Source organism: Triturus cristatus, chromosome 6 (assembly GCF_964204655.1).
Source record: "Triturus cristatus chromosome 6, aTriCri1.1, whole genome shotgun sequence".
Lineage (NCBI taxonomy): Eukaryota > Metazoa > Chordata > Amphibia > Caudata > Salamandridae > Triturus > Triturus cristatus.
The window spans coordinates 1,865,251,786-1,865,278,647 of NC_140589.1; the positions used below are offsets into that span (position 1 = coordinate 1,865,251,786).

Below are 26,862 nucleotides of genomic sequence, written 5' to 3' on the forward strand. Positions count from 1 at the left end.
TCCTTCAGCTGGAACTGTCTGGGAGACTAGCATTTTCATTTTCGTGTCTTTCATGCGTCTTTGTTCATGATCTTGTTCCTCTCTAATTCTATTGTGATGATACTGTAACATTTGTGATGGAGTGTTACCTTGCCAGGTACTCTCGAATTTTAATACTCTATTCTTCACTTGGGGCAAGGAATTTTCAACTAATTTTGTCACAAACAGATGTGGGTATGATTCGCTACTTGCTTTTATGCCACTATTTATACCGAAACATTTTTCGAATCGCGCATAGAAATCACTAGTGTCTTCATCTTGCTTTTGTTTACAGGCTGAAATTGCACCCCAGTCTTCCTTTTTCGTAGTTAATAAGCGTGGCAGTACCTGTACTAGTAGACCTGGTAGTGCTTTAGTTTTGTCCCCAAGCCCCGAACCTGGACCTCGGGCCTTTTCTTCATTTTCTAATGCTGTCCAGTCTATCTTTTGGTCTCCCACCTCCCACTCTTTTTCCTTGAGTTTTTCATAAATGCCAGCAGGCATCAATACCTTTAATATGGTCATAATGTCGGGATAGGTATACTCTCCCATGAGTAACATGTCTTTAATTTCTCGGTGGAAACCCGCTGGGTCTTTGTCATGACTGGGTACCACTTTCTTCATTTCTAGCAATTCTATTTTCGATATGGGTGTATATACAAATACACGTTTAAACTCATTGTCCTCGCCTTTTATTGGGTGTACCTCTCGTAAGGGATTCTGTCTGTCCATGTAATACGTGGTTCTTTCCTTGATGGGCAATGAGACATGTTCTGGGCATACAAAAAGAATGTACTGTTTTCTTGATTCTAGTATTTCTTTAATTAGCTTAGTACCTGAACCTCTCCATCTATTCGTGAGTAATTCAGTCAATATATCAGGTAAGGGACCAGGATCTGAATGTTGGCTTTTATATAGTATAAGAAGTTGTTGAATCATATAAATCCCAGCTAAACGCTGTTCATCTGGGGTGAGATTCAAAAATGTGTGTGCTACTGTATCATCACTATACTTCCCGGGACTGTCAACCCAATGGACAGCTGACCTGGCTAATTCTTGTTCATCCATAGAATCGAGAAAATGATAACCCCTTCGTTCTCGGAGTAATTTATCAGCTGCTTGGAATGAATGCTCGTTAGACCTTATATTTATTATTGGTGTTTGAAAATTCCTGTTATTTTCTAGACATATCGGACGTATCGGATCAGTAAGACATCTAGTACTATTACAAGATCTTCCTCTACCTACATAGGCTATAGTTTCTGACTGTCCTGTGGGCAGTCCTGATCCTTCTTCCTCGCTTTGTTCGAACTGGTCTACCGCTAATCTTTCTTCGTGTAGGCGTTCTATTTCTTTACGGATCTTTCGGCACATGGCTATTATACAGTTTTGCTTATCATGTCTCCCTTCTGATATATTCTGGCTCCATCTGGTAAGAATTTGCATTGCTTCCGGGTCTACCCCCGGTCGGTCTTGATTTCGGATCACACAATTTATAAGGAAACGTAACAGTTCCCCCTGTATTTCCACTTTCTGGTATTCCATAGCTCTGTTAATACATTCAGAATCTCGCCCTGTTTGGACAAAATGGTATATATTATCTAGATGCGCAGTCATTCCTGGTAACTTCCCTAAATACACCGCGGCTCGTCTGATACGTAATGATGCCAGGGTCATTTCGTCCTCTTTTCCGGGCACAGGATCATATCTACAATCTATAAGAAGTTCCTTAAGCGTACGGGCATTTATGAGTTTGGGGGTACGTGAATGTGCAGATTCTTGAAAAGTAAGTTTATTTATTCTGGGTGGCGTAGAAAAAATATTGGTAGCACCTCCGGTAGCCCCGTCTGGGGTATCGGGTGTGAAAGGATTCGTTGAACGTGATACAGCAACTATAGGTGTGGATACAGCTATAGAAGTAGCTGTAGGAACAGATGCAGAAACAGATGTGCTTGCCGGAACTTGTGTCAGAACTTCTTGCTGTAGGGATACGGGTACTGGATCTTGGCGTTGAACCTCCCTGGCATGCGGTCTATGTGGGGCGGGATTAGCATACTCGGGAGCTGCGTCATCTAAATAAGAGGAAAGAAAAACATCTTCTGCGGTTCTAGGATGCCCCTTAGGATGTACCTTTATTGGAAATAATGGGGGTGGCAAGTCTTTTGGTATCCCCGGAGTAGCCTTAGGTAATCCTTCGGCCAGAAGGGGATACATACCCTTCATAAGGGCATGTCTTTGTCTGTCTACTTGTTCTGATTTCACTCGTGCACCTTCTTCAATTAATAGATTTTCTCGGACTTCATTTGAATTCTCTTTACTCTTCTCTTCCTGTCTACGTGCTTTTTCTGTACGTCTATACGATTCTTTACGCCATAATTCAATGGCGTCTTTCTGTGATTGTCTAGCTTTCTTTTTCCATAATTCTTCCTCTACTTTCACGATGCACTCTGCATCCCAGGTCCCAGCCGCGGGCCACCTCTGACTTTCTGGTAATTCCTTAGTGTAGTCTACCCATAAATCAAGAAATAATATGGCATCTAGGCCATGTTTATGATACATGAAGTACCCTGGAGTGTCCCTAGGAGGAATAGGAACGGCTTCTTCGAGTACCCCTTTTCTAGTTGTGATCTGTCTTAATTTCGAAAAGAGCGGCATATTGAAAACTGATCTGATACTTGATTTTGAACAAACTTAATACATTAAACACAATAAGGAACAGTCATTCATACCACAATATGCAGAAAACATTTAACATTTAACGTTTAACTGAGCAACGATGATGACGGTCTAAGGAAAACTTAATCACTAACATAATACTCGACATTAACTGAATCATTCTGAATTTATATATTTGGTATACTAGATATACTGCTAAACAGTACAGATACACTGCTGGAACAGTGCAGACCGGATTTGTGTACCCAAACCCGTCTGGACCGGCACAACTTATGTGCACGCCAGAACGCCTCCCCAGTAATGGTACTCACCGGGTAGCTCGGAAACGGAAGGCCTCGGAAACTGGACTGAACTTGAACCAGACTGGACTCGACTCGAACACTTCGGACACTGGACTCGACTTGGGACTTCGGAAACTGGTGGGCCTCTGTATACCTCGGATCTTGCTCTCTCAGCTAGGCTCTGGTCGGGATACTTCGCACTTCTCACCGCCTCGTCTGGGTGTTGATCGCAGCCTCAGTCGCCCCCGCTTAACCGGAGGGAGATACAGGAAATCCTGCTGGTACGCGTTATTGTCCGTCCAGCTGTGGCAGGAGACCGGGCCTGCAACGCACCGCCGGCGCGTGAGATGAGAAAGTGTCCCTGTTCGGGCGCCATTCATGTGGTAAATAATTTCATTACCGGGACTTAATTTGATATAGAAACATAATAAAATAGCTCAGTAAATAAGAGGCAGAATCCGTGGTATTAGAGGTTCGGAATGGGCTTTATTCCAGTGGTCGATTATAATCGGTTGCTCCAAGTTCCATCACCACGAAGGTTCAGGAAGTGAAGTACATACATTATTAACAATCAATTACTTTTATACAATAGGCATTACAGTGAAGCAAATACAAGAGGCGTAACAATTGATAGCAAAGATAACATTTCGCATGCGTAGCTGAAATAGGCGTAACTGGGAATGATTTAAAGAACGTCATCAGATGTGATGTCATAAGAGGGCGGTTACATGAAAGAATTTCGCAATGTCAGCAGAAATACTTGACAGATATGCGCGCGCAGCAGCATGACGTGTGATTGACGTGTAACTAGGGGGTGAAGGGGACTTGACATTTGGCTCTACATGTGGCGACAGAAGTCTGGAGGGTCAAGTCAACCTAATCCCAAATCATATCTAACATCCTATGTTTAAAGAACTATGTTATCCAAAAGAGAGGTCTCTTCGAGTAGAATCTTATTCTATACTGACTATACTGACTGTTAGTGCGTGTACAAGCGTCTAAATGTCTACACTAGATGCGAGGGCGGAATCTTCCATAGTAACAGGGCTATGAATTACTTGCATAAAGACAGAGAAGCCGGGCCTTTGCTCGGTAGCTGGAAGAATGTTTACTTAAACTACTAGACAGGAATGCATCGGGCAGGGAACGGAGCAGATAATTTCGAAGGTGAAATACAGTTTTTGGCAGACAGCAGGCTGATGTCAGGCTTCGTGAGCCGCGCAGAGAATGAGACAAAGTTCATGGTCACAGATGCAGGCTCAGACTGGAGCTTTCAGAGGCAGAAGGCAAGAAGAGTTTGATGACAGAATCAGGGCCTACTTGCCTGGACTGTAAAATGGCATAAGTGAACCATATAAAGGCGGTGGCCTTTCGTACTTAGGAATGGAATATCCGGCCCATTCATGGCGGATCAACAGAGGACATGTTAACGGTGGACGCACATGTGTTTGCGTCTTCATAACTGGAACTGGAGGGAACATACATGTATTTGTAACATGCACATAGAACCGTTGGGGTCCAAGATAGGGGACATAACTGATCAGAAAAATCCATATTTCCACAACACCTATATTTATGATTCCGCAAAGCACTAGAGTGACTGCTTCAAAGTTGCCCTCTTGTGCTACATTAATCCAGATTCTAGTGGATATTTTGTTGGACATCTTGCAGTGCCATATTTTATACTGAAATGGTAAAGATTACTTCTGTACTTTAATACTGAAGCTGTAGTATAATTCAGTGACAGTTATTGAACTACATCCAGTGAAATGTATTATCTTTTCCTAAGATTCGAACTATACCACTACTTTACAGAAATTAATCAAAAGGTGTACGTTAAAAAAGACAATTGTGCAGTGCGTAAAAACAATATTTCAAGATATTGTACAACAATGCACTAATTTTGAGAGTGGTCTACTAGGTAGAACTGTAAGGTCTCAAATAATATTACATGACTTTTTTTTTTAACAAAACAAACCAAGACCAGTAGTGCAGGAACCCAGCAAATTTGCAGACAGCAAAATAGTAAAAAATTAATTTTCAAGTCTTACTTGGTTCTTATTTATTCTTATAAAAAATTTTATTGCAAGATTAACAAAAACCTTTGCAATGGGTTGTGTGATGAAACATCTGTGTAAAACACAACACCGTCCATTTCATATCCAATTGACCTAAAACCATTTGTACTGCTTTTTTTCGTAAGAGCATTTTTTTAAACAATACAGACAGTAATAAGCAGTGATGAGTTTAAATGCAAGGTGTCAGTACATAAAACACATTTTTCTAGAGGTTAAAACAATTGTTAATTACTTCACATTTACAAACCATGAGTAACCCAGTTAAATGAATGTCTTTGAATCCAGATGGTAAAATTCTTTGTGCAGTGGCAGTATTGTAGCCAATGAGGTCTAACTGAGGCGTGAACATTGATTTTTGAAAACTTTACCCAATACCCCGCCGTATTAACTTGAAAAATAGTTGATATTGGCAACAAAAAAAAGATGGTAAAATTCAGAGTTCAAATCAAATACCATAATTCCCTCCTTCGAGGGTTGTGGTATTAGTTTGGGCCTTGCAATAGGCAGTTGAAAAAAATTTGAGCGGATTACTGTGCATGTGATGACTTCTCGATGATTCCCGCTTCACCGCCATTGCTTTCTAACAAATGATGGACGGAATGCTGACAATGCAGACATTCTCCCCCAGTCAAGAGATCTGGGTTAAATCCATTGTTCTTTTGCCCACTACGCCACCCCAGTTCAGACATGGCCATATGCAAATCAGTCTTGACCCTGTGCGTCATGGGAACAGTCCAGCCCGAACTGCCAAGCCATGTCTTCCCTGGACCGGAATCAAGCATCCTAGGACCGGTTTCTGGCTATCAGCCGTCATCAGACAGGATAGCTTGACTCCAGTGGCGTAGTGAGCACGGGACCCACGTCTGGGCATACCCATCCCACTTAGGGCGAAAAGCGTTACAACAAACAAATGATGGACGGAATGATGAGCAAAAAAACGATGGATTTAGGCCCAGATCTCTGTACTGGGGTGAATGTATGACATTGTTCTGCATTCTGTCCATCAATTGTTGGTTTTGCATTTGTCACCCCGAGTGGGTCGGGTATGCTCAGACGTGAGTCCCGTGCTCTCCATGCCACTGGAATCAAGCTATCCTGGCTGAAGAGGGGTGAAACCCCGAAACCGGTCCTAGGATGCTTGTTTCGCTGGACTGTTCCCATGAGGCACAGGGTCAAGACTGATTTGCATATGGCTGGGTTCAAACTGAAATGGCATGGTGAGCAAAAAAACGATGGATTTAGGCCCAGATCTCTGTACTGGGGTGTATGTATGACATTGTTCTGCATTCTGTCCATCAATTGTTGTTTTTGCAGTCACCGCCATTGCTGGCAGATCTCTTTTCAAATCTCTTAAGAAATCTAATCATGGCACAGTTCAGACTGATGTCCATAGGGTCAAAGCTAGCCAGCACCACCCTTCCTGCATGACCTTATATCTCTGTTTCTCTACTTCCTACTCAAGAGTTCATAGTGGTCTTCCACACCGGCATGGCTCAGAGATAGGACTTGGATGATCTCCAGTTCTTGCATACGTAACTAGCATGCATCCTGGCCAGCCCTTGTTTTCCAAGGAGGGAGATGATTTAATAGCGGCAAAAGGCCTAGCCACACTTGAGGTATTGCACAAAAACCCAGCTAGCATATGTTACCCCTAGCCCTGTGGTTTAGACCTGGTGTAGCTTAGGAGTGTCATCCTTCCATGACTGCATTTAGACAGTTTGTATTTATACCCAAGCATTAACACGGGTTGTGCACTGGATTTGGTTAATCTTTAGAATTCTCAATGGCCAAGTTGTAAGCCCCAAATGTTTGTTGGGTCGAGGGAATTCAGAGCCTGATCTAGATAGCCATGTGCAGGAAAGCTTGGCATAAGTTCCAGTTCTTGCCAGATGTGATTGCCCAGGATATCTTCTGGAGCCATTCTAGACTTGTAGCAGTATGGCACAAAGGCTGCCTTCTGAGCCGTTGACTATTTGGAGATACCAAATTCTAGCTTCATTTGCACAGGTGAAGTGTTCAAAGGTAGTGAGAAAAGTGACTTGAATATTTTGAGAGCCATTCCGTCTAGCTTGATGACATCCTTCCACTGAGTGACTCGCTCCCATGTCAGTGTGGGGGAAGATCTTGACTTGTTCTACCTGCAGTATGGGTTTAAGAGTGGACCCATTCAGCTTGCCCTAAAGTGACCTCAAACCGAAGAACAACTCATTGCCTGTCTTCTTAATTTCTTCCAGTTGGTTACTGAAACTAGCATTATCAATGATGTGAATTCCGAAGTACTTAAAGCTTTTAACTGTTACAATTCGTCCTCCCCCCCCATATTCCAGGTGTGCCTTCTTGTTGTATTTCCTTGTGCTGTTAGTTTTATTGTTTTTTTCTTATTGATGGCCAGTCTTTTTTTCAGAGTAAGGGAGCGTTTCGTTCAGCAGGCACTGCAGACCAATGTTAGGTTTACTTGCCAGGGCTAAATCATCTGCGTACAGCAGGTTCAAAAACCTGAGGTCCCCAATTTAGGTGACTGAGACATCACTTCAATTAGTAAAGGGCGAGGTCTAAAAAAAAACAGATTAAACAATGTTGTGGCCAAGACATCCCTGTTTCAAACGTTGCGTAGTTGTGATTTTCCTTGATAGGTGTGAGCCATCCCCTAACTTAATCCTGACCCAGGTGTCAGTGTGTAGTGTTTCCAGAGCATTTAGCAACCATTTGGGATGTTTAGATTTGCCAGTTTCTTACAGAGCCTACCCTAATTTACTGTGGCGAACCCTGATGTAAAAAGAAATTTATGGTGGACAGTGTGTTTATTTGTTTTTGTGGAGACAAACAGCGTCGAGAGCGTAATGATGTTGACTGTAGTCCCATATTGTCTAGTAAAGCTAGTTTGATTCACAGGAATAATGGAATGTTCCTCTGCCCAGTGTTGTAGTTCCTCCAGTAGGACCAGGGCAAGTTGGGCTGTGCAGAAAGGTGTTTCCCCATGCGTCCCCTGCAATTTGTCTCTGTATGGAGCAAGGTCAAAATGTGTGTAAATAGCGTTTACAATGCAATCTTCACAACCCGGTAAGTTTACAAAGTGGTCGTTACAACGACCTCGTTGTTACCACTCGTGCCATTACATCGCAAGTTGTACCAACGACTTGTTGTAGGGGGCGTACATTACCAGGGAATGTGTTGGATTTTAAGTCAGACAGCTTCCCAGCTGTTGCAAAAACTGGAGTAGGAATAGTAATTAATACTATTCCTAAGTCCAGCGCGCTCCCTACAGGAAGTCGTTGATATGATTTGCGATGTAATGACACGCGTGGTAACAATGCGGTCGTTGTAAAGACATGCTTTGCAATGTCAGATATTACTGAATGTGCACCAGTCTGAGGCTGGGGCCCTCTGCCTTGGGGAGAATGGCAGTGTACTTATTAGGTCCTGATCCTTTGGTTTGGGTCTTTGTTGCTCCTCCAAGATCCCTTGATTTTAGTTATTTTTCAGAAAATGGTACCAGGCGCTCTCTTATTTCGTGCTGCAGTGTTTCCCAGAACGGGTCCTGCGATTCCCTTAGAAGCTACCATTTCACCTTTTCTAATTTTTACCTTGTCTTGTCATTGTGGAAGTCTAGTTTTGTTCAAGTGCCTGACATCCAACCCCATTCTGTGGCCACATCTTGCCCTATAGTAGACCTGCCGCAGGGCCAATCCTCCCGTTCAATTTGATGTCCAGAGGATTTGCTTCGTGCCTTTCTCAAAACAGAGTACACAGTTCTCGGTTGGGCCTGAGTTGAGTTGGCCTTTATTTGTGGCTCCATGACATAAGAGTCTCCTTTTCCCTTGAATGGTGTTATTGTAAACCCCCAGTATTGAAATATGTAGGCTGCATTCAGGATCTTTTCAGCCATCTCAGTGGGGCTCCAGACCACGTTAGTTGATTTGTTTAGTTGGCCTGGTTCTGGGTCAATGAATTCAATTGATACGTACAGACCCCTAGAGGTGTATTCAGGGCCTATTTTTGCGAGTGCCCGAGTTCCTTGTTTGGTGGATCTTGTTGCTCTCTAGTTTATTGCACTCGATTCTCCCCTCCAGTGATGACAGTATTTTTACTTATGATATGAATGTCCCTGTCAATGTGATTATGTGGACTAGGCAAGTTGAAGGTACATGTAATTGAGTCTCCTTTTCTGTTGCATGGTTCAGTTCCTATATTTGCGAGGGGCCTTGTAGCGGCACCTTCAAGAGTGCTAGTTGGTTCACTGGGAATGGTGGCCTGTGTCTAAGTGAGAGTCTTGGTAATTTGTTGCAACTGGGGCAAGTTTGGCTGGTAGGTCAGTCTTTCGGTCTGATTCCGTTCCGTTGTGCGTTTTGTTCATGAGGCATGTCTGCTTACAGGTATTCATTATTGCTGGTCCGTCCTCCCTGTCCAGCGTGGTCGAGTTCTTGTGGGGAGGAGCATCCCTGGGAGGGGAGAGGGTTCTGCATCTTCCTTGTTTTCTTCTATTTTTGTGGTCCTTCCATGCTTAGTTCAATCCTGTTAGGTTTGGGTGAGTCTGCAGTTGGTAAAGGCATCACTCCAGGGTTGTGTACAGCAACCCCCAGGCCTTTTTAGTTCCAGACATTTTCTAAAGATTAAATCCAAAACAGTGCTTAGAGGTCAATATGGCTAAAAGCTTACTTGAGGTCAGGCTAGACTGGGGTAGATGCAAAGTTCAGGCCGACTGCGATGGAGGAGCCATGCAGCTCCTGCTAAAAAAGTTACTTGTGCAAAGCAAGCTTCAATGGCCTCCCAGGCTTCACTGCTTCAGTTCCGATCCACTCATTCGGGTCGATGTGTTGGAGTCGAGCCTTGCAGTCGGTGTCGCAGGATCTGCGCTGCGTCGACATCAAGCCTCGCAGTCTGTGTTGAAGGATCGGTGTTGCGTCATTGTCAAAACACGGAGTCGAGACGTACTTTGTCGTCAAATCAACACTGCTTTAGAGGGCTCTGCATTAGTCTTGATGAGCGGAAAGGTGTCACTGCGTAGATTTCTGCAGGAAATAGCTGAATAACCCATTTCTGAGGCCCAGGACTCGAGGTGGCACCTTAGGCAAGGATAGGACTCACAGATACAAAGTGTAGCAGCACCAACAGAGTTGCAAGGAGTCTTTTGTGACCCTGAGACTTCAGAGAACAGGAGGCAAGCCAACAAGCCTTTGGAGAAACTTGGATTCAAGGAAGTAGAAAGCAAGTTCAGTCCTTCTCATTCCCAGTCAAGATGCAGCAGGCCAACACAGAAGTGCAGTTATCAATGTGGCAGTCCCTCCTGCAGCACATCACCTCTTCTTCCAGGAAAAATGTCCACGGTTCAGGCAAAGTTCTGATCTGGTTGTGTCAGGGATCCAGTTCTCATACCCAAATGTGCCTTGGAAGTGGGGGAGACATCTAAAAGGCCTTTGAAGTTTACCTTCTTTTGCTCCAGATTTACTGCAGTGGTTATGCAGCTCTTTCTCTTTTGACAGGCACTGCCCTCTTCAGGTGCAAGTGTCGGCTCCCTTCCAATTTACTTTGGAAAGACCCTTCAGCCTGGCGATGGCAAACAGGCTGCAAATGTCACACCCCATCTCCATTTGTGTGACTGTCTAGAGGAAATGCACAAATCCCAGCTGTCACCCAACCCAGATGTATATTCAGAGACAGACAGAGGCACAAATGGCTAATGTAAGAAAATGCAAACTTTCTAAAAATGGCTTTTTCAGGCTTAACATTTAAAATCTGACTTCACCATATGTTGGGATTTTAAATTGGTAGACTACAGACACCAACTTCCAAATTTCTATCCGCTTCTAATTGGAAATGACACGTAAAGGATGTTTAAGCCAGTCCCAATGTTTACCTAGGGAGATATAGGCCTTTCAGTGGTGAAAAACAAATTTAACGGCTTTTCACTACCAGGAAATGTAAAACTTGGAAGTACATGTCCTACTTTTTGAATACACTGCAATGCGCCCTTGGGGCTTTGTAGAGCCTACCTTGGGGTTGCCTTACATGGAATAACAAGGAAGATTTGGGCTTGATAAGTAGGGGAACTTACCAGGTCGAATTGCTAGTTTACAATCTCACACACAGGCTCGGCAATATCAGGGCCGAGCCATGTTTAAAGGGCTAATGAGTGGGTGGTACAATCGCTGCTTCAGGCCCACTAGAAGCATTTAATGTTCAGGCCCTGGGCACGAATAAGCACTTCACCAGGGACTTATAAGTACTTAGGCCAATTGTGGATGCACCAATGTTACCATGTTTAAAGTACAAAACACATGAACTTATGCACTGGATAGCAGTGTTTAAAGCCAGCAAAAATGAAGTCAGCAAAATAGGTCAGAAGGCAAAAAGTCAGGGGGAACCATGCCAAGGATGCCAGTTCTACCAAGACAGTTCCAATCTTTTCCTTCTGTCAACCAATGTGACGAAGCAAACGTTGACTATCAGTGACACTTGGTTTTTGCAACAATGATTCTGGCCACATGTGCCCTCTGGTGCAAAAAGGGCATTTTATTTATAATTGTGATATGATGTTCAGTTAAGATGATTTTAATGCAACTGTGGGCGACTTACATAAATAAATGCACTTTTGTATCGGCGTGCCTGCGTCCACTGTTATTGTTTTCAAAAGGAGTGGGCATTTAATACGTCAGGGTTTTATCCATGCACTTTGTGGAGTGCATTAGGGCCGAAATTTATTACATTTTCGCCCAACACAGGGCATCAAAGGGAGAGGACATGAATGTGATAAATTCATTTATCATTCCTGCTTTCTGCCTGTGGTTGTGCAGGGACTGATGGCTAGCGCCAATGCAGTCACCCTTGCACCATGGTGCAAGGATGCCATGTTACACCCTGGATTGTTTTTGTTCAGGAATGCACACCTTCCTACGCAAAAACAATTGTTAGAGACTTTTCTCCCATCTCAGGGGCCAATTATGATGTCGTTCAGTAACACTTTCGACCGATCGGTTTCGGAATCGTTTCCGACCGAATCGGGTTCTATGAGTCTGACTGACCGATTACGCTGCTTCCCAATATTGGTCGGAATCGCTTTGACTTCAATAGGAGTCTGTGCTCTGAACGAGAACACAGGCTCCCATTGAGAAAAATGTAAACAAAAACAATGATTCTGTCGGGCATACAAAATATTTCTTTTGTAAGCAATTATTTCTTATATATTCATTTTAACAATCTTCAAACGATGTCAGAGATGTTTGGAAACATGGAACACATGGCAAACAACACTGACGCAAATCGGTGAGTATCGTGGGGTTTTATATAAATTAAAGCATTTATATATACTCACATTTGTAAACAGAGCTGTCAACACAAGGTGACGCTTATGTTGGTGTGAACTAAAGTGACATTAGTGCTCAGTGATGGAATTTGGTGCTTATATTATATACAAGGTGATTAAAATATGTACAGGGCAAAGGAAGACCAGAATTTTATGACAATCACAATGACTCTGTTGCTTTATGCAATTTAATCAATCATTTGCACTCAGAGCCTTGGTAAATCTGGACCATAGAGAATCGTCGACATTTCAATCCAATCTATGCTCAAATATATATCATCAGGAGAGGTGTGGGGGAGTAGGGGATGACAGCCTATGAATAAAGAAAGCATGTATCAAGGTGTGTTCCATGTGGGGCCAATTATGGACCACAACTAAAGAATTAGGGTTGGGGTGACAGTACTCACCCACAGTAAACCACAGTACTAATCCTGGTCAGTTGGACATCAAAAAGAACGAACATCCCATTGAAAAAAAGGCTTGGTTTGGGACAACTTTGCATCCTGTGGCGGGCACCCCATGGTTGAACCGAATTGGACAGCCCAAACGGTTTGCCTGAATTGGAGAATCCAAATCCCGCTCCGAGCCTTTCCGAATGACATCGTAATCTGCCCCTAAGTGTGCTGCAGTAGAATGCAGTACACTTAGAAAGAGGAAAACACAAAAAGAAATAAACATTTCTACTTGTTGCATAAATGTCTATTTATTATGATTAATTACATTTATAAAGCACAAACTTCGCCTTAAAGGTATCCTTGCGTGTAAAAACTGGGGGTCTCTAGTTGCCAGAGGTAGGTACCTTTCGACCAAATAGGGACCCTTGCGTCTAGTCAGGGTAAGGGGTTACACTCCTAAGATAACCCCTTCTCACCCCCTTGGTAGCTTGGCACAAGCAGACAGGCTTATCTCAGAGGCAGTGTGTAAAGCATTTGTGAACACATACAGTAACCCAGTGACAACACTACAGATGGACACCACACAAGTTGTATTATAAAAATAAGTATTTTTATATAGACTTATCACAAAACCACAAACGACAAAAATCCACAATACTGTACTTTAAAAATGGTAGAAATAGCTTTGGATGCGTAACGCTATACAACGAAAGTGCTGCAGGGAAGGTGATGCGTCAGTTCCTTACACGTAAGAACGGTAATGCGTTGGTTCCCTACTGCTGCGTAGGGGATGCATTGGTTCTTCTTGGCGTGTGGAGGTGATGCGTCGGTTTCTTACTGCGCTTCCGTGGCAGTGCGACCCGCAACGCCGTGATGCGATGAAGATCCGGTGCAATGAAACAAACATGGCGTCTTCTTCTTGATGCGACAATGATGCGTGCACGCCCGACGGCCGTGCGGCGACTCAACGATTCTTCTGAGCCGCGACACGCCTTGTGACACGCTTCTCGACACGCTTCTCCGGTGGCGACTGATGCGACGTTGACCCTCTTCTCCGGCGATGCGAGGCGCTTCGACGATGCGATGCGACAGCTGCAGCGGCAACACCCTTCTTCAGTGATGCAATGACAGCGGCGGCGACACGCTCCTCCGATGATGCGACGGCATCTGATGCGACGGCGACACTCTTCTCCTGCGAAGCGAGGCCCAACACATCAGCAGGCACTTCAAAAGAACTCTTGGGGAGCTGGTTGGTGAAGTCTGTTGTCCCTGAGACTTCAGCAGGAGGCAAGCTCTTTCTCAAGCCCTTGGAGATCCTTCACAAGTTGAATGAAAGTAGCACAACATTTCTTTCTCCTTTCTTTGGCAGTCAGGCAACCACTGCAGGCCAATCTCCCAAACAGCACTCAGCTTAGGGATAGTCTTCTCCTCAGTTTCTGTGGTTCCCCTCCTCAGCAAAGGTTCTTCTTGTTTCCCAAAGTGATCTAACATTCTGGGATCTGGGCCCCTCTTTTTATACACAGTTTCTCTTTGTTCTCTGAAGGCAGAGAGGCCTTTGCCTAGTCCAAACCAGTTCTGGTCAGTCCTGGAGCACTTTGTTGACAAGACTCATTCTTTCCTTTCAGAGTGCAGGGTAGAGACACCAGACGCACCACTGGAGAAGGAGCCAGCATTGTGGAGGGAAGGCACAGCCCTATTCAGGTCCCAGGTGCAACTCCTCCCACCCATCTACATGCAGATCTCTCTATTCAGCCCTGTGCTGACTCACCGTGTCTCCTGGACTTCCCTGGCCCCTGTCACTCAAACTCCAGAAAAAGAATACACAATCTAGCAGAGGCAAGCTTGGATAGTTAGACAAGAAAATACCTACTATCTAAAAGTGGTATTTTCAAACACAGAATGTTAAAACCAACTTCACTAAAAGATGTATTTTATCATTCTGAGTTCAGGCATACTAAACTCGAAGTTCTGCCTAGTTCCCCCAGTCAGTTAGGATTATAAGATGTAATAATCAAAACTGCCCATTCTTGCCTATGGGGAACAGGTAGCCTTGCAATAGTGAAAAACGAAAATGGCTGTAATTCACTATTAAGACATGCCACACACACCAGGGCATGTTCTACCTTTTACTTACAATGCACCCTGCCCTTGGGCCTACCATAGGGGTGACTAATATGGAGAAAAGGGAAGGTTTAGAGACTGGCAAGTGGGTGCACTTGCCTAGTCAACATGCCAGTACCAGACTAGACACAGGCTCTGCAATGGCAGACCTGAGACACACTTTACAGGCTGCTTTTGTGGGTGGCACAATCAGTGCTGCAAGCCCACCAGCAGCATTTGGTTTTCTAGCCCTGGGCACATGCAGTCCACTGCCCTAGGGTCTGACAGTAAATAAAATAGGCCACTCATGGAGTCACTAATCCATACACCAATTTACAATAGGGAGAGCATATGCACTTTAGCACTGATCAGCAGTGGTAAAGTGCCCCGAGTCATAAAACCAACAAAAACAGGTTAGACAAAATACAGGAGGAAGGGAAAAAGTTTAGGGATGACCCTGCAAAAGGGCCAAGTCCAACATTGCGCTTGAGCAACCTTACCAAAAACGGATCAGCAACAGAACACTTCTTAAGTCCATATCTAATGTACATATTTAGGTCCAACATCCTTGTGCGAAACTGTCTATCTCGGGAAAACCAAGTTTTCAGATCTTTTTTAATTTGGTTAGGGTCCTAATGGCTCCTACAGGAGCTGGTAGCTTGTTCCACAACTGAGCTACCCTGACTGAAAAAGCCCGGCCTCCATATCACACTTGCTGAAATTTTGGAATACTCAGTGGGTTGGCTGAGGAGGAGTGTAGGTTCCTAGATGGTATGTAATGTTTACATTTTCTTTGTAACAGCCTGGGACCTATTTAATTTATTTCCTTCTACACAATACATAATGATTTAAATGTGATCCTTTCGTTCACTGGTAGCCAGTTGAGTCCCTTAAGGCTGCCAGAGAAAGAGGCATGTCCCGGTTTGTCTATATCAATATGAGGCATGGAACTGTGTAATCAATAGTAAAAGAAATATTTGAATGTTGAGGGCTCCATTGAAGAGAATGAATTGGCTCAGGGTTAATAATGGCTGGTGTAAGCCTTCTGGTCCAACATAATTCCAATGTTTGTCTTTCTGTTTCCCCCTTTTAATTTCAAACATTCTACCCTCAGTGGATGAAATGTAATAATAGCCTTATAGCTCAGCGGCCTCAGGCTATGCCGGTTGTTAAATGTACTATCCCTTGTCTTGTTAAAGGTCCTCACCTATGGCTCGAGATAGGCATATTGTGCAAAGGGATGCTGTTGGAGACATATTGCGATAATGCACATGATATGTATTTACACAGAAAAGAAATGTTTTTGCACCAAACCTTTTACATTGTACTTTGATTATTGACAGGTAACCTTTTTTTTTTTATTTCTTTATTGATCTTTTTTAAGGTAACAGTTGCACGGAGAGTGCACAGTTTCGTACAACTCAAAACAGCATGGATAGATATGCATGGTAATAAAAGGAGCATCAATCACACAAAATTGTAACAAGGTACATAAGCAATTCACAGAGGAGAGAGAAAAGGTTCCCGGTGGTTAGTGGGTGTGTTTCACAGTGCAGTGTATCGGATACATTCCTGTTAGCAGTAAACCAAGACACCTATTATATTAACCGTGCTCAGGCCCAACATGCTGACACACTACACATCCCAACTCTCCAACAGTGCATCCCCACAGCTGTAGCCACATGCCCGCCTCAGAGCTCATCTAGGGGGTGGTCCAGCTAATACTTTCTCAACGGTTGCCAAATGTCTTTAGGGCAGAAGGTGGGCGTTATTAATGTGGCTTATAGGTCACACATAGTGTCACAGTGAATCATGTCCCGGAGCCAGGCTCTCACCTTTGGTACATTTGATCTACCCCAATGTATAGAGATCTGTCGCTTTGCTAGAAGCAGAGCTATCGCCGTGAATATTTGGATGGTTTATGGTAATGGCTGAACATAGCCCAACAATGCTAGCAAGGGGTGTGGGCTGCAGCACTTGTCCCACCATGAGGGATACGTGTTGGAAAATGTCTACTTAGTATAGTTGTACTGGTGCGCAGTTCCATACAATGTGTAGAAAGTCTGCATCAGTCATGGCACATATAGCACATGCACTTGGTTTGTTAGGATCTATCTTAGCTAGTAATTTCGGAGTTACATAGATTCTCTGTGAATATTCAAAATGCAGTAATTTATGTCTGGTTATTTGAAATATATCGTATTTGTGCACAGCAATAGTGCCAAAAGCTGTCTGTTATTGGTACACTGAGGTCTCTTTCCCAAGCTGTCCGTGCCTTAGCCCCGGCCACGGGATGGAGAGATAATGATAGGGTGTATATGAGTGAGATTAGGTGAGTGTTATCTGGTGAGGCAATGGTGAGTGTGAGAGGGGGGATCTCCTCCGGCTCTACATTCCCACCTGGTATCGCCCCGGTTAGGGAGCGAGCGCTGGACTCAGTGCAGTAGAAATATGTCCTGGAAGTAGCGTCTCCATGCATGGTGAATTCTGATCCTGTGCATGGTCGTGAATCTTTAAATAGATCTCCAACTTTTTTAAGGCCATTTTTGACTAATGTTAGTTTAGTCACAGCTTCAGTAGTGAGGGGTAGCCATGGGTTGTCCGCAAGTGGCAAATGTGACGAAAACAGGGATTCGTTTTGTAGGTATCGTCTTAGTTTGGTCCATGCCCAACAGGTCGTGGGAGGATCTCAGCGGGGGAGCGTGGCAGTCCTTGCAGTAATATGACGGATAGGGAGTTGGGATATATTTGGGAACGCTCGGCCTTGAGGTATTGGAGTCGGGCATCAGGGTGATACAAGTAATATGTGAAGTTGGTTTGGGCCACCAGGTAATACAGATAAAAATACGGGGTGCCAAATCCCCCACGTTCATACGGCAAAGTTAGTTTATTCCAGTTCATGCGCGGTTGTTTACCGCACCAGGCAAGCCGAGTAAGTAACGTTTATAACGTGTCAAAACATTTTGTGGTTAAAGCAATCGGTATATTTAAGAAGAGGTATAAAAAACGTGGCAGCACCACCATTTTTAATAGGGCAATTCTGCTAGCTAAGGAGAGGGGGAGCCTAATCCACTTTTCAATCTGCGTCGAGAGACAGTCCACTGTGGGCCCTTAATTTAGTCGAATCACCTCAGAGGCACTGCAGTGCAGATAGATGCCAAGGTACTTGAGGGGGGGGGGCGTCTGTACACCATTTCAGGGGAAACTCAAACTCCTGCTCAGTTGCTGGAGTCAGCGTAAAGATTTCTGATTTCAACCAGTTTATTACTAGCCCCAAATATACCCCAAATCGGACCACCTCTCTCAAGAGTGGGGACAGGTTATCTTCGGCTTAGAAATAGCAGTATGTCGTCGGCAGAGAACAATGCAGTCAGTGGGCCTGTGTGTAACTGCAGCCCTCGGTAGAGATGTCTTTCTTGTATATGGCGGGCGAGGTGGTCCATAGCTATAATAAACAGAAGAGGTGAGAGGGGACATCACTGCCTAGTGCCGTATGATAAAGGGAATCATACGGCACAGGGTTGGCATACAGGAGACAAACTAAGTTAAAAAAAAAATTGGGATCCCCAATTTTTGCATTACAGCATAATAAAAAGGTGACCCCAAAAAGTCTAAGGCCTTTTCGGCGTCAAGAACAATGACTGCCGCTGGTAATGTGGGTTCCATTTGATTCATCACAGAAAAAATTGCACGTAAATTAAGTGTTGTGGGTCAGCCTGGGATGACCCTGCCTGATAGGGCACAACGTAGTGTTTACCAGTAGTGCCACGTGGGTCGCTAATATTTTGGCCAGTATTTTGTAGTTATAATTGAGTAATGACAGTGGCCTATACAAGGAGCACTGACGTGGTGATTTGCCCGGCTTGAGTAATAATGTCACAATGACCTCCCTCATAGTCGGGGATAGGGACCCATTCTGAAGGGCCTCGTCGTGTACTTCCAGCAGTCTCGGTGCCAGCTCGTGCTGCTCGGCTTTATAGAATTCACCTGTAAGGCCATCCGATCCGGGGGTGCGGCTGCTGGCCATCCCTTTTATTGCTTGTTTGATCGTCTATAGGGGAGACCAGAAATTCTCGCTGTTCCTCCTCCAACCAGACCATGGCTATCTCCTGTGAGTAGTCAGTGCCTGCTCTGTCGGGGGTTTCGCGTCTTATACAGATGGGTGTAATATGTAAGGAAGGTTGATTTGATGTCCAAACCTTTTATCATTGTTTGTGTCGAGGTGTGTGATATATGCTGATTGGTATTGGGGCTGGAGGAGGCGGGCAAGTGTACTGCCGGGTCTCTCTCCCTCGCCGTATGCACAGGCCATAGCATATTTTCTGAGTTATTTGACCTCATGGGCGGCTGAGTCCATGAATTCGTCCAGAAGAGCTGCACGATCGTGCGGAGATAAGGTAGTCAGTGCAACTGCGTTAATGGCTGTTAGCTTTTTCTTTATACCCTCAAGTTAATTTCAGATGGATCGGAGAACGCCGGTATGCTTCGATATGCAGACCTCTCGAATAAATGCCTTAAAGGCTTCCCAGAGTACCAGCTGCGAGGAAACCGAGCCCTAATTCAGCTGAAAATATTCCCTAATCGCATCATCCGCCATCTCCTGCACTTCTAAAAGTAGTTGCGGGGTGAGGTACCAGTGGTCTATGCGTGACCATGAGACATGTGGGGCAGAGTACAAAGAGTAGGCCCTGCTTCCTGGGTATTTCTGACACCAGGGATTGGTGAGTAAGGCGGACTGCAACAAGCTGGTTCGACCCTGCGTGGCATGAGGTTTTGTTGTGCGGTTTGTACCTGTAGTGTCAGCTGTGGGATCAAGTGTGAGGTTAAAATTGCCTCCCAATAGGATATTGTCACTGCCCAATCGATCAACATGTGCCGTAATGCTAGGAAAAAAAACAGTTGTATCCACGTTGGGAGCGTACACATTAATAAACCGAAAGGGTCTTCCCCCCAGCGATCCCGACACCAGTAGGTATCTACCCTCTTCATCTTTTACAACTTCAGAGACTTGAAAGGGGAGAAAGCGATGCATCAGAATACACACCCCTCGCGAATATATGCTATAGCTGGAAAAGAATTGATGGCTCCCCCATGACGACGCAAACCCGCATGCTGGGAGTGGTGCATCGTCTCTCCTGAACAAAGGTGACTTTGATATTGTGCCTGTTCAGGTATGCTAGGAGTTGGCGGCTTTTGTGGGGCTAGATAACCCCCTTACATTCCAGGATAGGCATCTGAGGCTAAAGTCCCGGCTGCAAAAATTGTTGGAGGTCATCTGGTTTCTGTCAGATAAATCACTGCAGGTTGTAAAGTTATGAGAATCATATCCACCATTATGTAAGCAACACTTGCTCCGTACCAACGAAGAATAAGACAATAATCAACGAACCAAAACCCCCAACCCCAATCCCACCCCTCACCCACATCGGATACACAAAAAAAAGGCACCTGGTGAATCCCATTCAAGCATTCCCAAACATAGGGGGAAGGGGAAATGAGGGGGGAGAAAGGATAGAACAGACAGGAGAACATCCTGCAGGGGAGGCAACGCTCCAGTGAGCCATTGGGCTATGGAAAAGCATATGCATCAGATTGATGTCTGCCCAGTGCATGTCTGATTCACATTAATAGGTGCTCCGTGCTCAGAGTTGTAGTCCGACAGGGGTGTAGTCATGGAGTTGTGCTCAATCATCATGAATGGTCCCCAATGAATGCCCGAAGCCATCAGCAATACACAGTAAAATCAGTGTAGGGTTTGTATTACATGACAGCCGGCCAACACTAGCAACCCTGGTCGCGTCCATCAGTCCCTCCCTGCGATTTGTCCCTAGTTTGGTGCTTCTTCCACAACTGCATGGCTTCTTCTGGGGATTCAAAAAGGTTTGTTTTTCTACCTGTTTGAATTCGGAGTCTAGCAGGGTACAGCAGAGCGTACTTGATGTTCGCTTTCTGGAGGGAACTCTTGATATCTGTAAATTTGCGGCGTGCCTCCTGCACCATTTGCTTGAAGTCCGGAAAGATAGATATGGTCGAACCTTGATAGCTGAGGGCCCCATGTTCCCTTGACAATCGCAATGCCACGTCCCGATCGTGATAATTGAGGACTCTGGCGACAATCATTCTTGGTGTCGCACCCGGTACTGGTGTCGCCCACAATGTCGATGTGCGCACTCTACAGCGAATGTGGCGGAGAAGGTGTCCCCCTCAAACACCTATAAGGATAGTTTCTATAAATTTGGCCATGGGGCCAGTTTTCGTGGATTCGGCTATACCCGCAATGCGGAGGATGTTCCGGCTCGACAAGGGTCCCATGTTCCCTTGACAATCACAATGCCACGTCCTGATTGTGATAATTGAGGAATCTGGTGACAATCATTCTTGGTGTCACACCCGGTACTGGTGTCGCCCACAATGTTCGATGTGCGCACTCTACAGCGAATGTGGCAGAGAAGGTGTCCCTCTCAAACACCTATAAGAATAGTTTCTATAAATTTGGCCATGGGGCCAGTGTTCGTTGATTTGGCTATACCCGCAATGCGGAGGATGTTCCGGCTCCACCGCGCTTCCAAATCTTCCGCTTTCATGGCAAGTTGCTTGAGCAGGTTCCCCGCCCTCTCTAGTCTTCTCTGCGTGGTGGGTTGGGAGTCTTCCAGATAGGAGATTTGCTGTTCAGCCGTATTGAGCCGAGAGTCCTGCGTGTCCAGCCGATTCTGCATGTTGTCTAGCAGTGTGGTGAGGGTGTTTAGTCTAGTGTCTATGAATTGGAATCCGGCCCTAATTCGGCCAGTATGGCTGCAGTGCATTCCATCTGGTGCGGCTCTGGCTCCATTGGGGGTTCGGCGTCTTCGCGTCGAGGCGTCTTCCCAGCCTCAAAGTTTAGCTGACGCTGTTTGGTGTCTGTCCGCCCCATGATGGAATTGCTGAGGAGAACAGTACTGTCTTGCAAGTCAGATAGATGACGAGGGGAAGGGCCGCCTCTGATCGCGCTGGTGCTTAGTTGCACTGTCGGTCACCACATGGATGCACCGAGGGACACAACCAGTTCAGCAGTCGGTGGATTGCACATGGGACTCTGTGTGCACATCGCCTACGTGTGTCACCATCAGGTGGGGTTTAGCATGGCCAGTGGCGCAGGTGCAGAGGTCGGGGCACGTAATTGAAGGAGGGCTTGCCATAAATGTTATATATTTCACTATTCACGCAAATGGCCACTCACACTTGATCAAGGATCAAGGCGGCGTCATCCCTGCGCTCACCACCAAATGTAGTCAGCGAGAGGGTTGTTCATGGGCGCAGAGAAGGGATCTGATCACGCAGCACACTCCCTCCTACCTCTCGCCGCTCTTAACAGCTTGAGGAGCCACGCAGCCCTGGGGTCCGATTTCCATGTGAATGCGACTGGGGGCTCCCGCCTCTCGCCACAGGTCTGTCATTAGCTCGAGGGCTCCCTGGGCAGCAGCAGCTCACCGCCGCGAGCGATTCCAGCAGACCCTGCCCTCAGGCTCACCCGAGACCCATGTTGTCTCAGGGCTTTGAGGGAGCGTCGGGTCCGGCTGTGGCTCAGCGGGCGTTTTCAGAGGCCGCAGTAGGCTCCATATGTTGTTGGGTGTCCTCTCCCTCACCCATGCAGCATCAGGAGATCTTAATTCGGCCTGAGTGCGCAGGTAGACGCAGAAAGGAGGCCAATGGCTCGGGAGCTACAAAGTTAAGCGGCCATCTTGGTCGCCTACTCGGCCACGCCCCAATGACATGTAACTTTAATATTGGTAAGAAACCATGAATAAAGTGGAGTAGCTACTTGCAAGGCCATTTATTGGACTGAAAAATGACAATAAACTAATTGTAAAACAATTAGAACCTGACTGGCTGGACATAAAACCACAATAAAGTGCCCAAGACAGAGGAAAGTCTAATGGATGTGCATTCTCAAACACCTGTTACACAAAAGGTGATAGGTTTACAGGGTGTACTTCAACAAATTCTCTGTTCTGCTTCCCCTGCTTGCTATTTGGTGGTAACATTACTTGTCCAAAAAATGGAGTAACATACTTAAAGCATTTATCAGATAAAGTAAAGAAGCATGCACACACAAGAATCCATATGGAAAACCTGATGAAACTAGGAATATTGGACACACACCGATTGAAGCCTGAATAAGCGACGTGTACCGCAAATCAATAAAGAAACACAATGAAGCAGTTGATTGGATTAGACACGTGCAGTCAAAAATAATTGATTGCAGTCGTTTCTGTGGTGTTTTTGAACTAGCACTACGAGGGCATGATGAATCTGAAAGCTAGTACGATCCTGGTATATTCAGAGGCCTAGTGGATTTAATAGCAACCATTGACATATAAATGGAAGCACACTTAGCAAGTGCTACAGTCTTTAAGGGCACCACGAAAATGATACAACATAAACTCCTTGAGTGTATGCTAGAGATTATAAGAAGCTATATTGTCCAACAGTTGAAAAAAACAGACTTTGTGGCTATTCAGGCTGATGACACCACTGATGTGGCCACTAAAACACAGTCCGTATTCATCTTTTGGCACCTCGACAATGACATAAAGTTGTGCAGAGGTACTCTGGCTTCTCGCATTTAAGAAAACCTAGTGCAGAAGCCATTACTTCAACTATACTACGTGAACTGAGCTTTATGTTTCCAGAACAGCCTCAAAAACAGACACTTATTGCACAAAACTATGATAGTGTTTCAGTAATGAGTGATTCTTCTTTTTTTTTAAATCTCTATATTGGAATTTAAATTATAAACCTTACAACACTACGAAATTTTCTGCCTCCAGAAAAGGAGAGATATAGAGTGGTGGGAAGGAGGGATGGAGGTGGAAGGAAGATACGTCAGGGACAAGGTACAGGGGGGGTCCACCAAACATAATCCAGAAGTGAGCAGATGACAATGTCACTTACAACATTCTACAGTATGGGATCAGTGATAGTTACAAAAGGATATGGATGAGAAAGTTAGCTAGCATCACATCCTGAGCACACACATCACAAAGGGGGGGGGGGACATTCAGTCTACATGAGTATTGGGCTGGTCTGTTATTGAATCCGGTGATGAAGGCTCTGAACACTTCTGCCCTATCCAGGTAGTGAATGGCTTCCAAATGTTTTTGATGCAAGATCGGGACGGCAGAAGACCCCAGTAGGTATCTAATTGTTCCTGGCAGCGTGTGACATTCTGTAACCATGCTTTGATAGTAGGGCTGGGTTACCAATAGTAATAGCATGGTAATGAGTCTTCTGGACGTAGGTGGTATCTCTTTGACATAACCCAACAGTCCTATAAGTAGGAAATGGGGAAGTACTAGCTCAGTAATCAGTTTGACATGGGTTATTACCTTCCCCCAAAAAGTAGCCATTCACTGGCATTGCCATGTGAGGTGTAGAAAGGAAGCTTGTGGTGTGTTGAAGTGCAAGCCCTGAGATTCTGGAAGTAGGGCCCTTTTGTGTAACTGAAGAGGTGTTTGATACATATGATGTAAGAATTTTAAATGAATTAAACGCAGTTGAAAGTTTGAAGAAAGGAACGTTAGTTGTCTGCAGCAATGTGCTTCAGTAATAGCTGGGTGCATATCAGACACCCACTGCAATCTGGCCCAATGGCTGACTATTGGCAAAGACCTGTACATGCTATTGTAGAGGCGTGTTACTAGCTTAGGAGGGGTTGTAAGCATGTGTTCTAGCTCTTGAAGGGTGGGGCCGGAACATTTTCAGGCAGTGTATGTCGTGGTTCAAGGTTGGTAATGAGTGAAATCTTTGGTAGAGTACCAAAAAAGAATTATACATGTGTACCGTATTGCCCATTATGTGCACTGTTATGTCCACCAACTTAATATTATTATGCCACAAACAGTTACAAAAATCTCCGAGGCACAAATTTTCTTTTTTGATATAGGAGGCATGGCAGCATTCTTCTCGTGCCCCCGAAGGAACAGAACTTTCAACACTATATCAGCCAATGCTGACTTTGAATCCAAAAGTCAGAATGAAACCCGCAGCTTTGCTAGAACACTGCAAGACAGAGAGTTCCAGTACTTTCTGTTTTTATTTCATGAAATAATGCCTCATAGCAGCATAATATAGAACCAGTTTCAAAAACGAGAAATAGATACTGTCTTTGTGCAAAAAAAGTCAAAGATGGGATTGGCAATTTAGACAGCAGACTGTCAAACGCTTGTAGTTTCTCAAACCGCAAGAAAAACATCAGCAGTCTGGTCCGAATGACAAAGGAGCCATATAGCACTATAATAAGGCATGCACAGTAACATTTTTCTTTTATAAAGCATTACTGTAACAAGATCAGTTTGCAAAATATGATACTTCCTTCACTGAGCAAGCTCTGAAATGCTGTGGAAGCTCATCATATGCTCAACAAATAGGATCTGTGAACTCAGTTGACTGTACTCATTGCATGTATATCGGGAGACCACTGGTGCCATTTCTTTGCTCACTTTAATTCAGAAACCTAATATGGGAAAGTCTCCTACAGAGACAACGGCTTAAATAAAAATAGTCATTACCACTCTGATGACAACAGCAGAGCAGGAACAATGTTTTTCCACTTCAAACATAATCAAAACATTCCTGAGGAACACAATGATTGAGGAAAGATTGAATGCTTTAGCAATGCTCGCTATAGAGAGAGACCTTTTTAAAAGCATCTCAGACTTAAATGTGCAAGTTATTGAGAGGTTTGTAGCTTTTAAAGACGAATGTGCTGATTTTGTCCACAAAAAGTGAGCAATACGTTAATCCTAACATTTCTTGAATGCTGTTAGTTTGTGACCTGCTCAGTTGTTCTTTATCTGCTGTCTAATATTTACTTCATGGTGTTTGCTCTCTATGAGACGGACAGTGTCTTGTGGGGTGCCACAAAAACATTTTATGTTTATTCCTTGGTGTCTAACTGTGTACTGTCCAACAAGTCACAAAAGCTTGTATTTCCTTGCTACATTTTATTTCTAACGGTATATGCATAAATACAAAAATCTGTGAGGTACTCAACATAGTTATCCCGAAGTCTGTTTTGAATTTCTGTGGTTATACTGAATTACCTACCTTATTATATGAAATCTCTTTATTGATGTCATAACTACACTTCCACAATTGCTTTATTAACCTTCTTGCTTGCTTGAAAATACACCATTTGCCCATTTTTTTTCTCCATATTTTCTTCAGGGGAGAACCATTCCAAACCCCCCTTATGTCAGTCGGGCACCTCATTCAGGTATGTCCAGACTTGGCCCCATCTGGCTACGAGCATCTTACCAAGGACCAATGGCTTAAAAAGTTGCCAAATACTGCCAGCACCTAAAGGTCAGTGGGAGGTCCCCCAGTTCTACTGGCCTGTGATAAAATGAGGAAAGCAAACAACAGAACCCCAATACCCAAAGACTTGGAGGGAGAAAAATGAGAAAAAGAAAGAAGTAGAGGAAGGAAGAGAGGATTGTGCAGCGTCTCCTTGGCGTAGAGAGGCCCTGGGAAAGGGTGAGCAGGTTCCCTGATCATGGGGCCATATTCAGTCTCCTCAGAGGAACGGGTAGTTATCCCCCCTGCTATCCCACCCCCTTCTCACAGGGTTCTCCCCTTGTAAGTAAGGGGTCGGCAAAGAGTTAGAAGGCTCTCAAGCGATGAGGAACTGATCGGGCATGTTCCAGTTTAGAGAGGTGTGAGACTAGGGGCTGCCAAGTGCGCTCAAATTTAGCATTGGTGTGGGTTAGTCTATGAGAGAGGAGCTCCATGGCCATGACGTGCCATAGACGAGTGAGCCACACTGAGGACAGGGGGGTAAAAGCCTTCTTCCAATGAAGCACTGTGACCTGTTTCGCTGTAGTAAGCATGTGAAAGGTCAAGTGCCAGTCTGAGTGTGTCATGGCTTTGAGGGATCTCGGACGGAGTCCTGGAATCGTTATCCCCGGGTCACTTGGTATAGGAAACCCCACCACCTCCCCAATGTGGCTCAGGATTTCTTTCAAATGTTTTTTAAT

General features: G+C 44.8%; 1 non-coding gene across 1 annotated transcript; it reads left to right on the forward strand.

Moving 5' to 3' along the window:
* The first annotated feature begins 5,347 nt into the window (after positions 1–5,347).
* LOC146822225 (U4 spliceosomal RNA) lies at positions 5,348–5,487 on the forward strand. Its single transcript, XR_014964973.1, has one exon. It is a non-coding gene; the product is annotated as a U4 spliceosomal RNA (small nuclear RNA).
* The last annotated feature ends 21,375 nt before the right edge of the window (positions 5,488–26,862 follow it).